Source organism: Carettochelys insculpta, chromosome 17 (assembly GCF_033958435.1).
Source record: "Carettochelys insculpta isolate YL-2023 chromosome 17, ASM3395843v1, whole genome shotgun sequence".
NCBI lineage: Eukaryota > Metazoa > Chordata > Testudines > Carettochelyidae > Carettochelys > Carettochelys insculpta.
This window is the reverse complement of record NC_134153.1, coordinates 26,531,584-26,554,134: the sequence shown is the minus strand read 5'-3', so window position 1 is coordinate 26,554,134 and position 22,551 is coordinate 26,531,584. Positions and strand designations below refer to the sequence as shown.

Sequence of the window (22,551 nt, the reverse complement as noted above, 5' to 3'; positions counted from 1 at the left end):
AGCCCGTAGACACTGGAAGTAGCGGTGCAGGGAATGCTGCAGCAACCCCAGGTTTGTGCCCATCTTCCCCACACCTGGTGGGGGGGAGGGGGGGTCAGCTTCACTGCTGGCTCCACCAGCCCCAGTCGTGTCCTCTAGGCAGCCATCCTGGGGTCCCAGCAGCCCTGCTGCAGGCTCTGCTACCCGCCAGGGTCCTGCCAGCCCTTCTGAGGGCTCCACTGGCCCTGATCCTGGAGTCCCACCCACCATGCCATGGGCTCCACCTCTAACCCCCGAAACCTGGAGTTCTGCTGACCCTACCATTAGCTCTGCCATTCCTCTGCCCAGGTCCCACCAGCCCTACAGTGGGCTCTACTCCCGTGGGGGTCCTGACACCTGCTGGCCCTCAAGGTCCCTGCATCCATCAGCCCTGTCACGGGGTCTACTGGACCTCAAGGGCCTGCCAGCCCCAGGGGTCCCACAGCCAGTGCAGGGCTCTGCAGCGGACCACAGCTGAGGCACATCCTGAGATGAGAGTTGCCAACTCTTCTGGACTGGAGTTCATTTGCAGCAATGGAGACTGGTCTGTCCAGTCTGGGAGAGTTGGCAACTGGATCTCAGCAGGTCTAAAAGGAAGGTGCAGCTCAGCACGCTCACGCCAACAATAGTTCCAGGGTCACTGGGTAAGCCACTTGTTTCTTGCGAGATCTCAGTGTATCCTGATGTGAGATTGGGCTGCAAGAGTGTTTCTACCGGAATTCCCTGGAGCGTGAGGTGCTGCTACAAAGAGCCTCATAGTAGAAGTTGCTCCAGAATATGTCATTTATTAGTGTGACAGTCTGTGAGGCAAAGACCTCCCCCTCTTTTTTCTGGTGCAGGGATATTGTTCAGCTACAGCAGTGAGGGATGCTACACAGAACACTAAAACAGCTTGATTTCCCCAGCCAAGTCCCCCCACGAACAGGTTTTGTGCAGCTGTTTTTTACATGTAGTTTGGTATCCAACAGGACAGGTCCCCTGTAAACACGGGCTAATAACTGGCCTACACAGACCATGAATCACTGGCCAGGTTGTCTCAGGTGCATTCTCCTGCAGAGCTCACTCTTGGCCTGCTATCGGGGTGACTTGAACTGTGGTGTTATGCAGGTGTATTGGAAATGCCACCTCACCTCTGCCTGCTTGCAGGATATTGCTCAGGTTGCAGATCCTGTAGTGCTCCTAGGAGCTTGTCGCACTTGCTCACTACCAGGTTTTGCCTCAGCAGGGATGTGTGTATCAGCTAATGGGGAAAGTGAGTAGCCATATGACCTCCAGACTTGCCTTTCTCCTGTGTCTGTGACTGATTTGCTGTATTGTCCTTAGGCAGGAAACATCCTCAGACATAAAGAGGGCTTGCGGTATCTAGTTATTTCATTCTGCCACCGTCTCTGGCTTGCTTTGCATCAGCAGAGGCTAAGGCAAGGTTTACATTCACTTCCTGCACAGCTGGCAGCAGGGATCCCATCCCATCCTCCATGCAATGTGCCATCTCCATTTAACAGGGGACACAGTACATCAGCGCTGAGAGACGGTTCTGTGCTTAAATGGGGCGGATTTTTAATACACTTGCGAATAAAGTGTGAGCAAGAAAGCAAAGGGGTGGGGGTGCGGAGACTAAGTGAATTCCCAGCAATCATTAACTGGTGGATTCTCTCTGACATGCAGGGCTCAGTGAATGTGCTTGTTGAAGGTTTAGTGGTGGAGACAACACACCTAATGGGATCTCAGGGGAGGCATCCTCTCGCCTGTGGCTAACCGGCTGAAAGACAAAGCTGTCAGATTGTTCTGATTTACTTCTCCTCTTGCAGTGGGGAGATAAAAGTTCACACAGCTTGTAGCAAAGCAAGCAGTGCAGTGCCTCTGGGCAACACTATGTTAACCCCCCTTCCTCCTCCCGCAACACACACACACACACACACACACACACAAAAAGAAGATACCAACGGCTTGTGCCAAGTGGGGGTGGGAGGAAAGAACTCAAAAAAAATATACAAATTAGCCTTCTTTGCTATGCTACAAATTTACTCAGAGCATTAGAGACATTTGCCTACAGGGCCTCCTAAGCCTCTGTTGGTCACTGGTGCACAAGCGTACACCCGCAAAGAGGGACGGTTTACAGATAAAAATCCACGTGTGAACAAATAGCATTAGTATAATATATAAATATCTGACCCAGGCTTGCATGCCATGAGTCTATGGCATTCCTCGCATCTGAGCTACATGGGGAAGAAGTTTGACACCCCTTGGGACAGCTAGATTCAGTTCCTCACTCTGCCATGGATTGTGACCTTGCGCAAGCCACCTGGGCCTAGATTGTTAGCGGTGTTCAGGTGTTGCTTTGTCAGCATTTCAGCTTCAGCAGCCTACATCTCACTTTCAAAGGGGAAGCAGGACTGAGGAGTCAAAAATCAAATGGTCTGTCAGTGGGATTTAGTTACATAAACCCCCTTTAAAATGAGCCATGCTCCTAAATTAATAAGCCACTGCCTGGGTGAGTGCAGCAATGCCTAAATACCTCTAAAATCGGGCCCTAAACACACAGTCTCAGTGGTATTTAGGCACCTGCCACCCATTGACATTGAGGCCCTTGGATTTAGTCTTGCTGTTCTTCTGTTTCCCTCACCATGGGGACAATCACTGTCTACCTGGGAGTGGTGGTAGAAGGCTAAACATCCTATAATTTGTGGCTGGAGCTACAGCAATACTTCGGAGAGAGTGTGCTGATGGGGTGTGAATGTGACTATAACATAATGTGGCACCTGGTTGATTTTTGATGTATGGTAAATTGGTCAGTACAGGTGACAGTTCTCATGCAGAAGGCCTAGCTCAAGGCCTGAGTGTGAGGCCATAAGGCTACTGCTGGTGCTCTGCACAGATTTCCCTTTCGCCCTCTTGGGTACCATTGTTCTAGGCACCAGGCCAAGCAGAGGCCCAGGGCGTGGGCTCATGCAGGTTTACACTTGATTTGAGCTTGTCCTTTGTCACTCAAAGTACATTAACAGTGGGTTTCATGAGGAAGGTAAATCTGGAGGGCCACAAACTTGGGAGGAGGTATGAACAGGAGGAGGCAAGCTGAGGGCGGGCATGGGGAGAGGGGTTAAGACACGCATGCATCATCTGTGTTATGCCCCACCCTTCGTAGCCTCATGACAAATCCACACAACAGGCACGAAATCACTTTACGTGAGAGGCACTTTCTGCTTCACATGGCACTGGGAGAAAGGTATATATAGCCTGCAGTTTGGGAGCATCAGATGAAAGTGGGGTGAAAAAAGCTGTGTCTAACCCTTGAGTAGAGATGGTGTCTTCAGATCAGGAATGGCTGCTGCTGACATCTGGACACTGTCTCAACCTAAAAACACATAACATGTAGCCCTTCCCTGGGTGGATCTTACTCTCCCCATATAGCTAGATGCTAGTGCGATGCTCGTACAGTTTCTAAAGCCAATGACATGTCACTGAATAGAAATGAATTGAAAGAACCCTCTTGTGCACTGCAAAGTCCTGCATGGGTAAGCTCTCGAAAGCAGCCAGTGGTGTGGGGGCCCCTGCAACATGGGGCCAATGGAATGGCAGTGCCATGGAGATGGAGGAAAGGTGGGGAAAGTCTGTTCCTTGTGGGAGGCAAATCCACAAGGGAGCCTGGCAGCATTTCCTCCTTGTGGGGGCTCCTCCTGTGAGAGATGAAAGGCTGAGCACAACCGAGCGCTGAGGAAATGCTGCAGGATTTGGCTCATTCTATGTTAACTATTCAGAGCTAGAAAAGGTCATTGCAATTAGTCTCTCTCTAGGACGCCATTTACTTTTGAACATGGATGGGCCTGTCCTGTTCACTATTCACCACAGGCCTGGTCCCCTGCCCCTGGTCTTCCCGCTCAGGTCTCACCCCAGCCAGGCCAAAGCAGGAACCCAGACCAGGTAAGCACAGCCTGGACATCTGTGGAGAGCTACAAACTACCAGACCAGACAGAGGGTCCCAAAAGCAGCCACTGGCCCATATCCCTGCCCCTTCAAGGTCTCCGCCCAGGGCAGATGGATTGTCTGCTGCTCCCACAGCTGCCCAGGCAGCTTTTGTTATGTCCAGCCTGTGGTTTTTTGCCCCACAAGGCTCTGCCTCACCAGACTAGGCATGTGGTGGGGCCTGGGTTTGCCAACCTGGCTACAGCTTCCAGTATGGCTAGTGGGCAGGGCCTCAGGGAGAAGGGGAGGGGCAGGGGTAGGGCCACAGAGGGAGTGGGACCTCATGCTTTCCACCCCTGCCCCCCCACTTTTAAGATGAATCCATGTCGTTGCTCAGGACTGCCGTATGCATGTGTCTGGCATAACCCAAAGCTTTTGTGATTATTTTTTGGTCATTTAATTTTTAAAATGGTGACAAACAAGGAATTGCTACCAATGAAGCCACAGTGAAATTGGCATGTAAAGACAAACAGAGAAATGGGACAGATTCTTCTTCCTCAATATCCTCTTGTGTCATTCTGCAGCTTGCTTTTTATTTCCACCTTCTCAGCCCATAAGATGACGGGCTCTGATCAAATGGATAGCTAAGTTTGCACCAGAAGGGAGAGCTATCAACAGACCTATGGATTTATTACCCCTTTCAGCTGAGGTGGGTTCCAGAGGAGGATAAATCTTTTTCCCACCCTCTTTTTTTTTCCTTCCTTTTAGGTAACCATCATCTGTCTGTGGACCATGACTTTCATTTTCCATAAACACTGAATTACTCAGTCTGGGGATGAGCTGAAAGGTAATTTAAAAAGGAAAGGGAGGGGAAAAAAACACCTTCCAATTGAGATAGCTTAAATCCTCCCATTTATCGGGGCTTAAATCAAGAGACATGTGACAGAGGAATGTGCCAGGGCAGTGTTCAAACACCACCTGCAACAAGGTACATTATTAATGCTGGCTACACAAAGGGCTTGTCCACACTTGCCCCCAACTTCGAAGGGGGCATGTTAATCAGGGTGATGGGAGATTACTAATGAAGTGCTGCAGTGAATACACAACACTTCATTAAGCTAATTCCTCACCCGCAGCAACTTTGAAGCATCGACTTTTATACAGCTGGAGCTTGCCGAGGAGTAATCAGGAAAGCGAAAGCACAAGTGGAACTGCAGCTGGCAAGGAATGTGAAGAGTATTAAGAAGGGTTTCTACAGGCATGTGAACAATAAACAGCTTATCAGAGAAGGTGTGGGGCCGTTACTGGATGAGAGAGGTAACCTAGTAACAGATGATGTAGGAAAAGCTGAAGTACTCAATGCTTTTTTTTTTTTGCCTCAGTCTTCATGGACGAAGTTAACTTCCACATGATGGTCCTAGACAATGCAATTTGGGAAGGTGCAGAGCAGCTATCTGTGAGGAAGGAACAAGTTCTGAGCTATCTAGAAAAACTAGATGTACGCACATCCATGGGTCTGGATTTAATGTACCCAAGGGTACTGAGGGACTTGGCAGAGGTCATTGCTGAACCTTTGACCATTATCTTTGAAGACTCTTGGAGATCGGGACATCCAGGGGACTACAGGCCAGTCAGCCTTACCACAATCCCTGGGAAAATAATGGAGGGAATCCTCAAGGAATCCATTTTGGAGCACTTGGAAGAGGGGAAAGTGATCAAAAGTAGCCAGCATGGATTAACCAGGAGCAAGTCCTGCCTGACCAATCTGATTAGCTTCTACGATGAGATAACAAGCTCTGTGGACATGGGGAAGTCAAGTGGATGTGATATACCTTGACGTCAGCAAAGCTTTTGATACAGTCTCCCACAACATTCTTGTCCATAAGCTAAGGAAATATGGATTGGATCCTTGGACTATTAAATGGATAGAAAGCTGGCCTGATGGTTGGGCCCAACAGGTAGTGGTCAATGGCTCAATATCTGGATGGTGGTCAGTTTCAAGCAGAGTGCTGCAAGGCTCAGTTCTGGGGCTGGTGTTATTCAACATCTTTATTAATTACCTGCATGAGGGATGGGATTGCACCCTCGGCAAGTTTGCGGATAACACAAAACTAGGGGGGAGAGGTAGATACATTGGAGAGTAGAGAGAGAATCCAGAGTGACCTGGATAAATTGGAGGACTGGGCCAAAAGAAATCTGATGCGGTTCAACAAGGAGAAGAGTAGAGTCCTGCACCTGGGGAGGAAGAATCCCAAGCATTGTTATATGCTGGGGACCGACTGGCTCAGCAGCAGTACAGCGGAAAGGGACCTAGAGGTTATGGTGGATGAAAGGCTAAATTTGAGTAACCACTGTACCCTTGTAGCCAAGAAAGCTAACAGCATACTAGGGTGCATTAGGAGGAGCATTCCGAGCAGAGCTAGAGAAGCAGTTATTCCCCTCTATTCGGCACTAGTGAGGCCACATCTTTAATATTGTGTCCAGTTTTGGGCTCCCCAGTATAAAAAGGATGTGGATTTGCTGGAGCATGTTCAGTGGAGGGCAACAAAAATGATTAAGGGGCTGGAGCACAAGACCTATGAGGATAGGCTGAGGGATTTGGGCTTGTTTAGTTTACAGAAGAGAAAACTTAGGGGTGATTTAATAGCAGCCTTCAACTTCCTGAAGGGGAGCTCTAAAGAGGAAGGTGAGAAACTGTTCTCAGTGGTGTCAGATGGCAGAACAAGCAGTAATGATCCAAAGCTGAAGAGGGAGAGGTGTAGGTTAGATATTAGGAAAAACTGCTTCACCAGGCGGGTGGTGAAGCACTGGAATGCGTTGCCTAGAGAGGTAGTGGATTCTCCATCCCTTGAGGTTTTTGGCCGTGTCTACACGAGCCCCAAACTTCGAAATGGCCACGCAAATGGCCATTTTGAAGTTTACTAATGAAGCGCTGAAATACATATTCAGCGCTTCGTTTGCATGCGGGCGGCAGCGGCACTTCGAAATTGACGCGGCTTGCTGCCACGCGTCTCGTCCAGACGGGGCTCCTTTTCAAAAGGACCCCGCCTACTTTGAAGTCCCCTTATTCCCATGAGCTCATGGACTTCGAAGTAGGCGGTGTCCTTTCGAAAAGGAGCCCCGTCTGGACGAGACGGGCGGCGGCAAGCCGCGTCAATTTCAAAGTGCCGCTGCCGCCCGCATGCTAATGAAGCGCTGAATATGTATTTCAGCGCGTCATTAGTAAACATCGAAATGGCCATTTGCGTGGCCATTTCGAAGTCTGGGGCTCGTGTAGACGTAGCCTTTAAGTCCTGGCTTGACAAGGTCCTGGCTGGGATGACACAGTGGGGGTTGATCCTGCTTGAAGCAGGGGGCTGAACTAGATGAACTCCTGAGGTCCCTTCCAGCCCTATGATTCTGCATATAGTTGTGGGCACTTTGAAGTGCCCACACTACTCGAAGTGCTTTTACTCCACAAACCCAAGCTGCTTTATTTTGCTGGAGTGCAGACTAACATGGCTACCTCTCTGTTACTATCCAGGGTTGTGAGTTCAATCCTTGATGGGTCCATTTAAGGCTCTGGGGCAAATAGTTTTGTTTTTTTTTTAAATGTCAGGAAGTGTAACAGGTCCTGTGTGAAAGCAGGGTGCTAGACTCAATGACCTCTCAAGGGCCCTTCCAGCTTTATGAGCTAGGTCTATCGCCATGTATTTATTTATATTTAAAGAACCCAAACCCATACTATCTTGTGGGGTGAGAAACCTCTCTCAATACTCCACTAAATTTGTTGTGGGCTAATTCCTCATCACTGACTCCACACCTTCTGCATTCTCCTAAGGGAGGGCGTTCTAAAAGGGTCCTCCATCCCTCTACATGCAGTCATTTTCCTGTTTCAGTCTTGCCAGGACTTCTTAACAGATACAAACATTCTTTATCACTGTTTGATATTGTCAGTACTCTGTGCAAACTGGCACCCACAGCCTATGTTTCATGATGAGGAATAACCCTTGGATGGTTGTCTAGTGATGGCAACCTCCCAGCTAACAATGGGCCCTCTTTCTGGGTATTTATGAAAGTATTTTCTCAGATACAGAAAATGCCAAACGCTCAGGCCTTGTGCTTATTTAAGCATAAATATGAATAAAATAAGCAAACAAAACAGCTCCAGGGCTTGACTGCCTGATTGTCTTGCAGCAAGGGTAGGTAGTCTTTGCAGTCAGTTGTCCCTCTAGGTCTAAGTTTAGATGAAGATTTTAGTTTAAGTTTTATGACTTAATGTACCTCAACCTGTGTTCGTTAGTTAGTATACTTTGGAAATGCCCCTTGGTAATTTGCAGCAGCTGCTAGATTGCTCAGTAAAATTGTCTTTGCTGTTACTTTGTAATACCGTAGCTGGTTCGTTCCTTCTTCTTTTGGTCCAAACCAATCAAGGACTGTGAACACCTTGACAACAATTGTTCAAGGCCCCTTAGAGGAAGGCTGGCTGTCTTCCAAAGCAAGAACAGATTGAAACATTTTATTAAAGCTAATGTTTCAAATAAAGCTTCCATGGTAGACATTTAAAAGGAAAGCACTGTAAATCTGGGGTCAAGGTTGGGTTATGAAGAATTGCAACTATTGGTTTACATAGTTTATGAGATACATAGAGTACACAACCAGCATTGTCCCAGATTAAGGTGGGTGAGCTTTAGGAATGTCACCAAATTGGTGTTTTCAGGGGCACCACCCATAAAGCGTATAGAGTCACAGACTGTGGCAATAAAACACATAGGCACATGGGTGGAGTGTGGCCCTTGGTCCGTCACTGGCTTGTGTGTTTTCTCTGGAAAGATCTATCGTCTGTTAGGGAAGGAAGCAGGTAATTTCCCCGACTGTGGCTTTTGGCAGTCCCATGAGGCTCCTGTGGAAAGGTATATAGTCTGTTATGGAAGGAAGAAGGTGATTTCCCTGGTCATGTCCCCCGCTTGTAGTCTCAGCCACTCATCCTGCTACCACCAGTGGCCAATGACATGCTCAGCGTAGAGTCTCTCGACCATCAGATGTCGCTGGACACCAGCAACTGCCTCATGACCTGGGCGTATCACCAACCAACACCACATGCTCATGGCACCAGGTTGTTGTGGAGGTCTCATGTGATCAGGGATGCCACGATCAGGGCATGGAGCTGGATAGCCCTCGGAGCTCAGGATGTCTGCCAGTGCGGTATACATCTCAAACATCCAAGCTCAGACCCTGTGGAGAGCCAGGGTCCTGTTCTCAAAGAGCACTGAGATGTCCAGTCCTGATGACCTTCTTCTTCTCCTGGTCACAATGGTCACAGTGATGTCATGTCACCGGTGGCTGTCCATTGCAGGGACAATGGAGTCAACAGCAATGCGCCTCAGGGTCAACAGGCCAGCTTTGCTCCAGGGTCTTCTCCAACGTAGTTCGGGCAGGTGTTGTGATGACGGTATGGTCCAAGGGCTGGACGCATGGCAGAGGGACTCCCATCTCCTGATGCACCTTGCAATATGTCTGAGGTAGTATGAGGGATTGCAGGCGTGGGACGTAACAATGACATGACTTTCCCCTCTCTCCCAAACATGGCCTCCAGGGAGCCAGTGAGGTACATAGTGATATCCTGCTTGGAGGGGCTTCTGGCAATGCACTTCCTGATCATGCCCTGCGTGGCACTCTCAGTGATGCACCTCACCACCAGGTCCAGGCACTGAAGGCAGAAGGCATGGATGATGACCCCCCCATGTCACACAGGTCACCCACCTGTGGCACATTGGCACCATCCTGCCTGTGGGAGAGACATCCTGGTAGTTGGTTGAGGACACTGAGCTAGACTTTAGTTTGCCAGGTGGTCCCTGAAGGAAAAGAGGCCCATATCATGACTGGGACTGCTTGTTTTTCCTTTGCTTTGTGGTTTTCCCTCTTTGGAGCCCTGGAAGAGACATGCACCAGTGGAATCCAGCCAGAGGCCTGAGTGTCCATTCATGGCCTTGTCAGATGTGGCGGAACGAAGGACATGACAGCAGGACAATACTCTACTAGTAAAGCAGCCACCACTGGCATTTCCATATCATACCTAGCAAAGCTCTGTGAATTGCTAGGAGGGGCTAAACGAAATTCAGGGGATGCTAAGCAGGCCACCACCCGCTCAGATAACAAATCAGACAAGCAGAGGTTTTTGGGTAAACGTATTCTGAAGCAGAGCGCTGAGTGGCTCTGCACCAACAGATCTTACCTCACCCTCCTTGCCTATTGCGAGTAAATGCCTTTGTGAGGCTCAAGTGGAAAAAGCAAAGCAAACTTGAAAAAAAAAGTGTCGATAAATTAAGAGAGCAAATGGAACTTGGGATGTCAACAAAATTAGAATGTTAACTGGCAAAACAGAGCTATTGGATTCAGAAACGTGAACTTACTGGACTTATTAGCTGGTGTGGGAGAGGCTCTTATTACATTACTGGCGCTGCACGAGGGGTGTTTAGCTCCCCAGGCAATCGAAGTAGAAACCACACAAAAAAAAAAAAAAAAAAAAAAAAAAAAAAAAAAAAAGGGTCTATTGGTGAAATGCAACCCCACCCTGCAGCAGATCCAGGCCACACTCAAGTCCCACATAATCCCTACTTTGAAGGCTTAAGCGGTGCTTCGGCCTCTTGCTGGCCTACTACATGGGGCTGAATTCTGCCCAGTGTGCATGAAAGAGCACGCACAGTCATTTCCCGGGCTCTGCTTTCTGATTCTTGAGGCAGGTGCCTGACCCATGGAGCCTTTAAACACAGGCACGCCCAATTTACTTTCTTCAAGTGTTGGGCCTTTAAAACAGACCACGGTGCCTATTTGAAAAGGCTCTTTCCTCCAAAGAAATGTATATGCTGCGTTACTCCATTCATCTGAACTAAGGCTTCATGACAGTGGAAAGCAATATCTTTTCTGTCGTGTAGCAGAGACTAATAACCCACTGGGTATTATCACAGGCAATCAGCTCTTATCCGCCTCAGAAACTGAGTCAGAACATGATTCATGCATAGCTGGTAGAAGAGGGCCTTAGAATTGATACATACTTTGGGTGTAACACAACAAAGCTTTTGTTAGCATGGCCCTCCCAAGGTTTTGCATTGTTTGAGATCAAGGGCAGTTGTGAGGGATTCCTTGAGGTTTGCCTGGGCCAGCAAATGGCATATGTATCACTTAAATCCTCAAAACAGGCGTGTAAGACCTTGTTGGGAGCTTTGCTGTGCAATTCTTTTATTATGTAACTTTAGACGTGTCACATGATAGCATTGATTTCTGCTTTGTAGTTACTTGCCTCACAGAGGGCTTGTAAGAATTAATTACTGTGAGTAAAAAATGTGTTGAGAACCTTGAATGTACCGTAAGTGCTGTGAAATGCCAAGCAATATTATTCTTTCAGCTGATATTTCCCCCTTCTTTCCACCCTCCTGGTTTCAAAAGTAGCTTCAAAAATACCCCCAAAGGGTTTGGACATGGGAATATCAGAAGAGCAAGCTGATCACAGCCTGATACCACATTGGGCTCTCTCAGACTGATGCAGTCTGAGCATTCATTTTAATTGAAGGCTAATCCATCATGCCCTGATTGCAGAAAACTATTAGAGGTTGACAAATGTGGTGTTTACAGTGGTAATATCAGGCTGACTGATGGCTGGGGTGGAGAATTACAGCTGGCAACTCTCCTGCTTGTGAGGAAAAGGGTATGACGGCAAAGTGTCAGTGCCCACAGAAAAGATTTTTTCAGAGGCGGAAGTTTAGCATCAAATGCTGCTAGTCCGGTGAGCAAACTCATATATGCTCATGCACCTTTTACCAAAGGAGTTCCTGAGACAGATGATGCTGGTCTTTGGCTTTCATGAGGCAGTGTGCTTGGCAATTTTATGCCAACTGCCTGGTCTTCTAAAGCAGTGGCAGATAATGGAGCATTTGGGGCCCAAACTCTCAGGCATTTCTTCTCCTTTAAAAATTGAGCTAGTTCCTGAATTTTTTTTCAGTTATGTAGATCACGGAAATAAAAAAATAGCCTGATCCAGTGGCTCATTCCTTATACAGAGCACAGATGGCCAATTACCATGCGGATGGCCACCCTTAAATAAACCTATGTAGATAGACAGCAAACTACCTTTTCATAAGGGTTTTTCCCTATCCCTGTCTAGTCCTCGTCCCATATTCACTGTATTGTGCATTTATGTGCATAATAATATCCACAGTCATGTTAGATAGGATTTTCAAAAAGGGAGGCACATGCACAGCACAGAGCATAAATTAGCTACTAGTGGTCAGCGTGAGGAAGACTTTTCCCCTTTGGGTAGGGTACAATATGACTGATGTAGTTTCTTGCCACTTCCTTTGAAGCATCTGGTCCTGGTCATAGTCTAAGAGACAGCCCTGAACGAGGCAGTCAGTTCTGCTCTGCCACGCCCCCTATTTTTACATCATTCCCAACCACAGTGTGGACCCTTCTGACTCTGCTGTTCAAATGGGTTTGAAATTCGACAGCATCCATACTTTTCAGGGATTGCATTCAGCAATTGCATTGATGGTCTCTATCCTCAGAAGCAGAAAGGAGTCTAGAATATGCTCCTTGCAGCAAAAACTGATAAGGGGATATGAATTCCTAATGTTTCACAATGTTATTAAAGCCACCCTTCTGGTCCTTTATGTAGTTTCTACCCCCTTAACCTTTCTGACGTGCTTGGGAAAGGACCTGTCCCAAAGGAGCAGATAAGGACGTGGCCAGGTGCGGAAACAGGGAGATTGTCCCTATAATCTGTTGTACTGTGTAGGCCAGCTTGGACCCAGACCCTGCACTGGTGTGCACGGAAGGGTGAGGGCACAAAAAGACTCTCTCTGTAGCCACTCACATAGACCAAGGAGTCAGTTAATGGTTCTGACCCCTCCCTTCAGTATCCTGTAGTGCTTGAAGGATGGTGCAGCCTCCTCCCGGCACTGGGCCAGTCCCTTTCACAGGCCACCAAAAAGTGGAGCAAGCATCTTAACTAATACTCATCAGGCTGCTCAGAGAAAGGCTGTGGCTTCTGAAGTTGCCCACTGGGGCTGTGTGATTCTGCACCACTCCTTCCAGGCCTCAGTGGTGCACCTAAAGTATTCAGTACATCTAGGTACTGTCACACATGGCCTTGCAGCTCAGAAGCATTGAGTGTCTGCACCCCTAAAGGATTTAGTGGCAGTCTTAGTTGAGGGTTTGGAAATTTAGAGGAGACGCTGGGAGGGAAATAATGTTTAAGGGACATTAAATGAGCCATCATTTTCTTAGACCTCTGTCTCATGAATCCCCAAAGTGTGTTACAAACGACAGGACTACCATTTCTGATACCAGGAACACAGCAAAAGATGTGGGCTAAAATACTAGCCAGAAGTGGGGCAGAGGGAGACGTGTGTGAGCAGAGGTAGGTTGTGAAATCTCCAGCACTGAAGGTTTTATTCTTTAAGAACAAGTTAGACGAACATCTGTCAGAGATGGGCAAGATCCGTGTTTGAGACCGCGGAATACCAAACAATAATATTTTTTATGTGGAACACCTATGAAACTTTTGCTCGCTGCTACTCCGCTGTATAGACAGGAGAAGATGATTAGAGGAGAGGCGAGGCTAGCACAATGTTAGGCAGCTTGGCTGTGTTGCCAGACTATTCCCACTCTTGCGAGCTGTAGTAATAAAATTACATTTCAGTATTTTCCATTACAGTTGACCTAGTAAAATGGTTATTATAAAACTTTGAATTATTTTTCCAAATGCTTGTGGCACACCTGAGAGTTGTTCATGGAACACCAATGTTTTGCAGGACGTAGTTTAAGAAGCACTGGGCTAGATGGTGGCTGGTCCTGCCATAAGTGTGGGGGGCAGGACTTGATGACCCTTCCATGGGTTACCCCACTCCACCCCATTTTTTCTAGTGCTCTATCCCTTATTTAAGAAGCCAGAACTTGATTTGACTTACTTGACACAAACCTTTGTACTCTGGGTGGAGCATAGGTCATCTACAAGTCTCTGCCACTTTACTTCGTCTTGGAACAAAACTGCTGCCTGACTCCAGGAGTACCCAGCCTGTTGTCTTTCAAGCTTAATAGACTTTCTCCACATTGTCCTCTTTTGTGTTTTCCTTGCCGGTTCCAATGGAGAGCTTGACGGACTCTGCTGGATGATGGTTTTCTGAGAGCATTGCCTCGCCAGCCCCACTTTCTTCTCTTTATTTGAATGTCAAGTGGTTCTTGACCCAGTCTGTTCCAAAGCTCCTCATTTGTAACCAAGTCTTTCCATTTGATGTGAAGGATGTAGCTCAGGCATCTATTTATGACTGTCCATAGCTTGTGATTTGAAGAGGCCAGAACACTGGGTTTATAAAAAAAAAATCATTGCCTCATAATTGAACGGGGATTCGGTTGTGCATCTGATTCAGAGACAAGAATTCACAGTGGAACTGGTCCCAAATCCCACTGCAATCTATCTGTTTATCCTGGGCATGGCCCCACTACCACAGCATCTGGGCCCCTATTTTCTTTCACATGATTCTCCTCATTGTAATCTTGTGAGGGAGGGAATTATGCCCATTTTACAGGGAGGGAGCTGACACACAGGAAAATTGGCCCAATTGGCCAAACAGAAAGTCTTTGGCAGAACAGGGAATTAAGGCTTCTGTGTCCCAGGCACAAGCACATTGGTGTGAGGGGGGGGGTGGTTTTCATGGGCAGCAGTGGGTTTACATCACTTTTCTTATTATACAAAGGGATTTCAAGGATGCATGCTAGAATCACCTAGCACCTCACAAACCTGGGCCTAATTCTCCTCCAGACCACTGGAAGGCCCCATGGTTTTTCTTGCTTTCCAGGGGTGAGAATAAACCAGGTACTGAGCTCTGTGCTCACGAAAGCTCATGCTCAAAACTTTTCTGTTAGTCTCAACAGTGCCACAGGACCCTTTGTTGCTGTTACAGATCCAGACTAACATGGCTACCCCTCCCACACCAAGACTGCGAATGGCTGGGTAAATACAGAAGCAGATTCCCCTCCCTTGGTGTTCACACCTCCAGATCAACTGCTGGTAGTAAGCCTCACCCATGCTGACTGAGCTAACCCTGTTATCCCCACCCTTGCTCTGGCTAATTTATAACTGGCCCTGCAGATTTCCAAGACCAGCATCTGATGAAGTGAGTCTGTGCTCATGAAAGCTCATGCTCAAAACTTTTCTGTTAGTCTATAAGGTGCCACAGGACCCTTCGTTGCTGTTACAGGTACTGAGAGTGCAGTATGAGCTAGAACACAGGCATGAATTAAACCTCATAACTGCAAAAGAACCAACACACGAAGCCCTTGAAAAACTATCACTAAAAATATAACTTTCAACCCTAACCAAATGGATCGGAAATAGGTTTAATTGCCTCAGTAAAGGGGTAACATGAGGATTAAGTGTGGCAGAGAAAATTAAATGCACCTCAAAAATTTGCCTGCACTGTAAATGGAGACTGACTGAATGGAGAAAGCCAGCCAAAATACCATTATAGAAATGACGTTAAAAAGACAATGTGGTCTAATCCTAATAGTCAACTGAAACTGTTGTGAGTTCTGTTCTTGGTTGACATTAATGCTCAGTGTAGCCTTAGGCAAACCGCTTCCTCTCTGTGTAATTTAGTTTCTACACCTGAAACACAGGGGCATTATTACTTACTTTGCTAAGCGTTCTGAAAAAGCCAAAGTGCATCCAAAGTCCAACATAGTGTTGCCGTTATTGAGAAATGAGTGAAGTAAGTCTTGGTGGTGAGCGGTTGACTCATATGAGAACATATAACAGCCGTTTCCAAAGCAAGTAGCGTGGCTGCGCTAACATGTTTGCGGTAGCGTGGTTACTTGTGTTGCAATGTGACTGCTGCATGGGGGAAAAAAAGAGAAAACAACAAGTGTTGTTTGTGCAGCCAGGACACATGTGAGTGTCATGCTCTCTTTATATTGTTGCGCTTATGATGTACGTAAGGCAGTACTGACACAGGAAACAGCCCGCTAAGCTCTTTGAAATGCTGAACTCAGAAATAAATGGGCAAACCCTTATAGTATCACAAAGGACTGGGGTGAAGGCTTCGGGGCTCTTATTTGGGAAAGGATGTTAGTCACCCGTGACTCTCTGAAATTACACAGGAACTGACTGATTACAGCACTTGGTCAATAGTAAATGACAGAGGTTCCCAGAAGTGATTAGGTGTCACTATATGGGAAGACAGAGGCAGATAAATGAAAGCCTTTAAAATAAAATACAGTCACCGGATCGTTAGCAATTTTTCCTGATAAGGTCATGCTCAGCTGTAGAATCATCAGAGAAAACCTTTGATGCGCATACAAAGTTTTATACATTATCTGCCAATTTCCAGACGCTGGTCGGTGCAGCCATCAGCACAATTCTCTGATTTGCACTGGCCCCAGGAAATCATCAGTGTAAATATCAATGTCAGACTATAGATGGGCTGTGAGAACCTAGAAATATATGGCTATGCAATGGTGTGGGATCACCATAATCCAGGAAGCGGAGCATTCTGTATTTCTAGGCATGGAAACTAATGGCTGGAAGAATGGGAACTGGAAGCTTTGTAGGGGCTGGTGGGAGGGAGGCCATTCCTATTTCTGCTACTGACTTGCTATATGAGCTTAGCCAAGTTACTCAAAGCACTCAGTTATCTACATTTGTGGCTTTATCAGTCTTTATTTGTGAAGCAGCTGGAGCTTGTCAAGTTAAAAAAAAAAGATATCCTGTAAATTGAAACATACTATTTTGAATAGATGTATTATAAAAATTCTCAGTGACACTAGCCAACTACAGGATCCCAGAGAAGTCAGCATTATTATCTATTGGTGTCATATCCCTCGCATTAAAATTTTGTTTACAATGGGCCAATGGATTAGCAGATGCTTGCAAATAGGAGTGGAACCAAGTCAATAAAACATGCCTCCCAGAGTTAGCTACTCCATGAACTGTGTGCAGATAAAGAACCTCTCAGCAATCTGAGCCATTGCCAAGTGAACTTGGGCCCCTGAGTAGGCAAATAACTCTGCAGTCCTGCCCTCAGCCACCCCGCCCCCACAACTTTCTGGCCCAGACTCCTTTGTCAACTCTGCTTTCAATTTGTCGCCAGTCCCAAGTGGGGGATGGGCCTCTTCACTTCCCAAGAAAGTCAGTGGATTCAGGCCCTTTGGACAGAAAGCCAGACTGTGACCACTCTGAGTCCTGAAGCACAATACTTGCTCCATGAGCAGCTGCCTCGAAGCCACTAGGACTATTTGTGGATGCGCAATATGAGGAGATCAGCATCTTAACAAGGACCATCCAACCAATCCACAAAAAGTTTCTTGTCTGGTGTAGTTTCAGGGTAACTCTCTCCGTATTCCCTCTCCATGGCCCTTTGAGGACTCCCAGTTAATGGTTGCCAGATCCTAGCCAGCTCTGCTCTTGGTTTTCCTGTGGATCCGTCCACGAGCTCAGTTGGATTGATGTATTTGATCGGAGTGGAGCAAGGGTGCTACCTCTGTCAGCCTCTTCCCTTTAGGGCAGGGGTAGGGAAACTTTTGGAGGTCGGGGGGTGGGGGGGCACTGACCCACAGAAAAATTAGTCGTGGGCCATGTGCAAGTGAGAAGCAAGAAAACCAAAAACACCCCCCAGCTTTTCTGGGAGCCTGGAATCTTGTGGACCAAGTCAAGCCGGACCCAGCCCACGTGCTGTAGATTCCCCCCACCCCTGCTTTAGGGAGTTGTTGCCAACATTCCTATTCCCCTCCCCTCCCCACAACATCTGCTGAGCTCTCTGTCACTGTTGTGGGCTGATGAGTCTTTTCTGGGCCTGAAAGTATAACCAGGCAAGCAGTGGTGCCTTTTTCTGCTCCCGAATGCTAAACTACCTTTCCCTGCATAAGTCATGCAGCTGGTCTTCCTTCAGTGGTTCATAGCTTGTTTTCCCCTTCCTCTTTTTGCTATTCCTTTCCCAAAGCAGCTGTGAAACCTTTGTGCTCCCTCTGTGCTTTTCCTTCTATAGCACTTGGTTTTCCAGACATGGGTACGTATGGCCATTCACAGTGTCAAGGGCACCGACTCCATGGTGGTCTGGAGCTGAAGCACCTACAACAAAAAATAGTGAGTGGTCAGCCCCATGGATCAGCTTCTCTTCCATCCTCCCAGCACCTCTCATCCATCCTGATCAGCTGTTTAGCAGCAAATGGTATGGAGGTGGGAGAGATGAGTGGGTCAGGAAGGGACAGAAGAGGGATGGGAAGAGGTGGGTTAGACAGGGATTTGGGAGAGAGGTGGAGTGGGTGCAGGCCCTGGGATGGAGCCAGGTCAAGCTGCCTTTCCATCACTTGTAACACAGAAACTCAGTGCCTTGGTTCCCCAGCTGCCATCACACACATTACAATTTCATGGTAACTGCGCCAACGTTCCTTCCTCCGAGGTCCCTCATGGACCAACACTGAAAGGTTTCCAGCTCTCTGTCCTCACCTCGCTTGGTCTCACGCATCTCACTTTGGTCTCATGCACTCCTGCTGTGGGACTATAGTGCTGCACAGCTCCCTGTCGTCTACGTCAACATCCCCAGAAAGCCAGTGTGCTAAAAACCCACCGAGTCTCTGTTTTCTCTCCAAGGGCTATGACCAACCACCCCACATCTCTCTCTTAGCAAGCACATCTATTCTTAATTTAAAGCATTAGAAAGAAACAATAGAAAGGCAAAACCCAATAAACATTCCCATAGGCATGCTAACAGTGTACCAAGCATCATCTATCAACCTTATGGGGGCTCCTATGGGGCCAAAAGCTTTCTAAAGCTTCTGCTGGTTGGGATTGGGGTCCCCTGGGACAGCGGGACCTCCCCATATGCTGGATCAGAAAGAGGGCCTGAGTCAGTTTAAATGCCAGGTATTTAAGCCAAATATTCTTGTGACAGTTGGTGTCTTGAGAATCCACTTTGAACCACGTGTGCCTGTGGTTTACAATCTGGTTGACTTGCCTCCGCTCCTTGGTTTTAGTTCCAGAGAAGCTCAGATAACCCTCTCCCCATGGAACAGACTAGACTCACAATTAAAACATGCCTTTTAAGCAACACACCTCTAAGAAAATTCCTGGGGTTTCAATACCGGCACACTTTTAACTGCACAAGTCAGCATAATAGCACAGACCGACACTGGTAAGCAAAGGCTGCGTACATCAGCCACAGCATACATATTGAAGACCATCCTTCATAAGCACCAGCTTGACTTCTAGCTGGGGGTGCTCAACACCCCTTCCTATCCCGCACAAGCTCCACCCCTTCCCCTAACCACCCAACTAGTCCCACCCTGGTCTACCCCTACCTTATCCCACCCCTTCCCTCAAGCCTCCATCCAACTCTTCCTCTTTCCACCCTCCTCCGCACCTCCGCCTCTACGTGTGCCCTGTGCCTGCTCATTCCCCTCCATCCTGGGGCTTCCAGAATGCTGTGAATCAGCTGTTCACAGTGCTCCAAAAGCACTGGGAGGGCAGGAGTTGGTCTGCAGAGGCCACCAGTGGGTGAGGGGTATTGAGGGCGGGGGGTGGCAGGGGCTTGGCTGCTAGACGCAGCTCAGCATCTACTAATTTTTCCCATAGGTGCTCCAGGGCTGGAGCTACAGAGACAGTTCTATGCTGCCTTTTCTCTCCTGCACCTACCACATACCTACCTCTCTGGGGGGGATTCTTTGGTCTTTGCCAACTTGCTTCCCCAACGATCTGTGAAATTCCTGGCTTACTTAGTGCCAGTTACTAGAGCTGTGGGTTTCATCTGAGCTTCTGTCTTTCAATGCTATCTGGAAAAGTTACCTTATTTAAAAGAAGGCAGCCAGCTGTGATTTAGAAAATGTTTAGCACTGCTCAGTTTTTCTGCCCAATGCCATGGCTCACAATTAGAACTGGTGTAATTATTCATTAAAAATAAAGTTTTAGATGAATGTAGCCCCATCCCTGCAGAGTACTACATAATCTAAAACAAGGACAAGAGGTCAACAGAAAAAAAATGGAGGGCATACTAAATAACTGAGATGATTGATTGGAGGGGTAAACAGTTATAATTGCATACACTGACTAATTGTAAGATTATTTGGTAGGCACTGTGGTATAGGTAAGATGTACTGAGAAATCTGAACTGCAGTGAGACTTTGCAGAGTGCAACAGGGAGCTCCTGCCATGGTTCAGGGGCAGCATGGGAAAAAAGTACAAAGGTATTTGTTTGAAAACATAAAGAATGGGCAATGAAGGCTGGCATAAGTAGCAGGGTATAAGAGGGCAAATAATAGTTTGTTTTACTCTTTACATGTGGTATAGCTGCAAACCATTTTTTTGTTAGTCTGATGAGTCATTACTCATAATTGTTTGCTAAACACTGAGTGCTCACATTTCAGCCTATAGCTTGTTTACAAAATGAGCATTACCCATAGACTGAAGGATGCCTACTAATACTACAGCCTACTATTATGCATATTTATCTTTGATTATTCATCCCAAGGAACTGGTCAGCTAAGTAAACTGGCATTGCTTCCATTCCCTGATTGGTCAGTGTTAGTATCACCCACCCATGCTTTCTGACAATTGGCTTATGAATATTTGTATGCATAACTCAAAGATTCTTGACGCAAAACAGGTCATGTAGTCTTTCATTCGCGAACCTATGACCCCCGATTGTGTATATTCTATTTTTGTGCATGTATCTTTGTTGTATGTTATTAGTATTAAGAGAGAACCTGTTCTATTACTTCAGGTATTCTAGTAAAAGACATTAGTGATACTTTAAAAACTTGATGGCTCAGTGATCAGGTCAATGACCTTTCGTTTGTTACTCCTGTAAGCCCAGACTGAACCATGAGACAACCATGCTACTTGATGCAGGAACTAATTTCGGATCTAGTACTTTTCCACTTAAGATGAGAAAAAGAATTGAATGGAACACAAAGAATTCTCGCTTTGGGAAAATGATACAAAGGAGCGGGAGGAACTGAACAACTGAAGAGTAACCAGAAACCAGGCGATCCCCCACTCCCCACTTCTCACACAAGATGCCTGCTGGAACCATCTAAGACTGAATGGGGGGAAGGATCAGGCCCAAGCAAGGAGGCTGCTTAGCTTCTGAAAGAGATGATTAAAACAACTGCTTAGGGTAAGAATTTGCACGTAACATGTTTCTTAGTGTATTAGGCTTATCTGGCACATTTTGTTTATTCTGGCTTAGTAACTCACTTAGATCTGTCTGCTTGTGCTTGCAAATCGATTAAATCCTACTTTTTATATTTAATGAAAACACTTTAATTACCAAGCTGAGTGTAAATATTTGTTACAAGGGTGGGGGAGAATAACCACTGTGCAAATCTCTTTGTTGATAAAGACGACAAACTTATGGGCATTTTCCGCATAAAGCTTTTATACAAAGTAATATGGATTTATGTGGCGTTTTGGTGCCTTTTAGAGGTTGGTTTCATGGGACCTCTCAATGGACCTATAGCTGAGCTGGTTCATCATCTGTGTGACTTGATCACCACACCAGATGACAACCCCAAGGGCACTTTTGATCCAACTCATCGCAGTTAGTTTTAGGAACAGAATCACTTTTTCATTCATGAATTATACACTAATATTGTAATTTTGTAATATTTGTAATATTGTAATTGTGCAACAAACTGCTCTTGAGAATAATAAAAAGAACTTCTCAAGATGTCCGTTAGGAACTTTATTTTGACTATGCCTGGTTGTATTTGGGAGGCTTTTGTAGTCCACGAGCACTCATTTGTAAATAAAACTCTGCTCATTTGGATGTTCATAAAAAAGCCCCTGACTCAGCAAGGTAGGCGCTCCACATGTGCCTAACTGGTAGTCCTGCTGCAATTAAATGCATTATGCTCATTTAACAATTAGACACGCATGTTGGTACTTGCTAAATCAGAACTTTAGAAAGTAAAAAAGATTGTGAATGAATGCCAACAAATTGGTAGAGCTTCGTCAAAACAACAGTCAGGAGTGGTCCTGATGTACAGCTGTAGTTCTAGCCCTACAGATTAATTTTTTTATTGCCTCCATGATATGAATAGTGACCCTGAATACTGAATGCGATAGCTATGAATCTGAGATAGCCCAAAGCCACAAAGTTTGGATCCAGACTTCCACTTGTCTTTATTTGTGGGTGGTCAGTCCCATGATTTCAGCTAAGTCTCATTTTTGAGTTATGGACAGACACATGGGAACGTGGCTACATACATTTTCTGAAATTTCACTCCTAGCCCAAGCCCTGCCTCATGCCCTCCTCCCACCCTGTGCTTTTCTCCTCTCGGGCTGTTTCACCACACAGAAATTCTGTTGCTCGTGATGTTCTTATTGAAATGGCCCTTTTCTGCCTGTTTGTCTTCTGTGAATCCATCCATCTAGGCACCACTCAAGCATATAACATTCAAAATTCAAAATATTAATGCAAGCTTATTTTCATTCAGAAGAAATTTTGAATTTCAGCATTTTTAAAACACCACGTATTTTGCTGGAAAATGGAGTGCAGCACCTGTGAAATTTTAAAAATTTCATTGTGGGTTTTTGCACCTCTTTCTCTATGAACAGTTGGACTCTTTCCGTAGACTTCAGCAAGACTTTGAAACTCTGAATCAAGA

At 46.5% G+C, this 22,551-nt stretch overlaps 1 long non-coding RNA gene across 5 annotated transcripts in view; it reads right to left on the bottom strand.

The window, feature by feature from the left end:
• The window catches only part of LOC142022157 (uncharacterized), a 465,994-nt gene that overhangs the window by 30,138 nt on the left and 413,305 nt on the right, over positions 1-22,551 (bottom strand). For 4 of the 5 annotated variants that reach the window (XR_012647864.1, XR_012647867.1, XR_012647866.1 and 1 more), the window contains 3 exons: positions 17,800-18,016; positions 15,587-15,784; positions 13,863-14,254 (listed from right to left, as the gene is read on the bottom strand). This is a non-coding gene — a long non-coding RNA (uncharacterized LOC142022157). The remainder of the gene's footprint in view (positions 1-13,862; positions 14,255-15,586; positions 15,785-17,799; positions 18,017-22,551) is intronic. The other variant, XR_012647868.1, reaches the window with a different exon arrangement.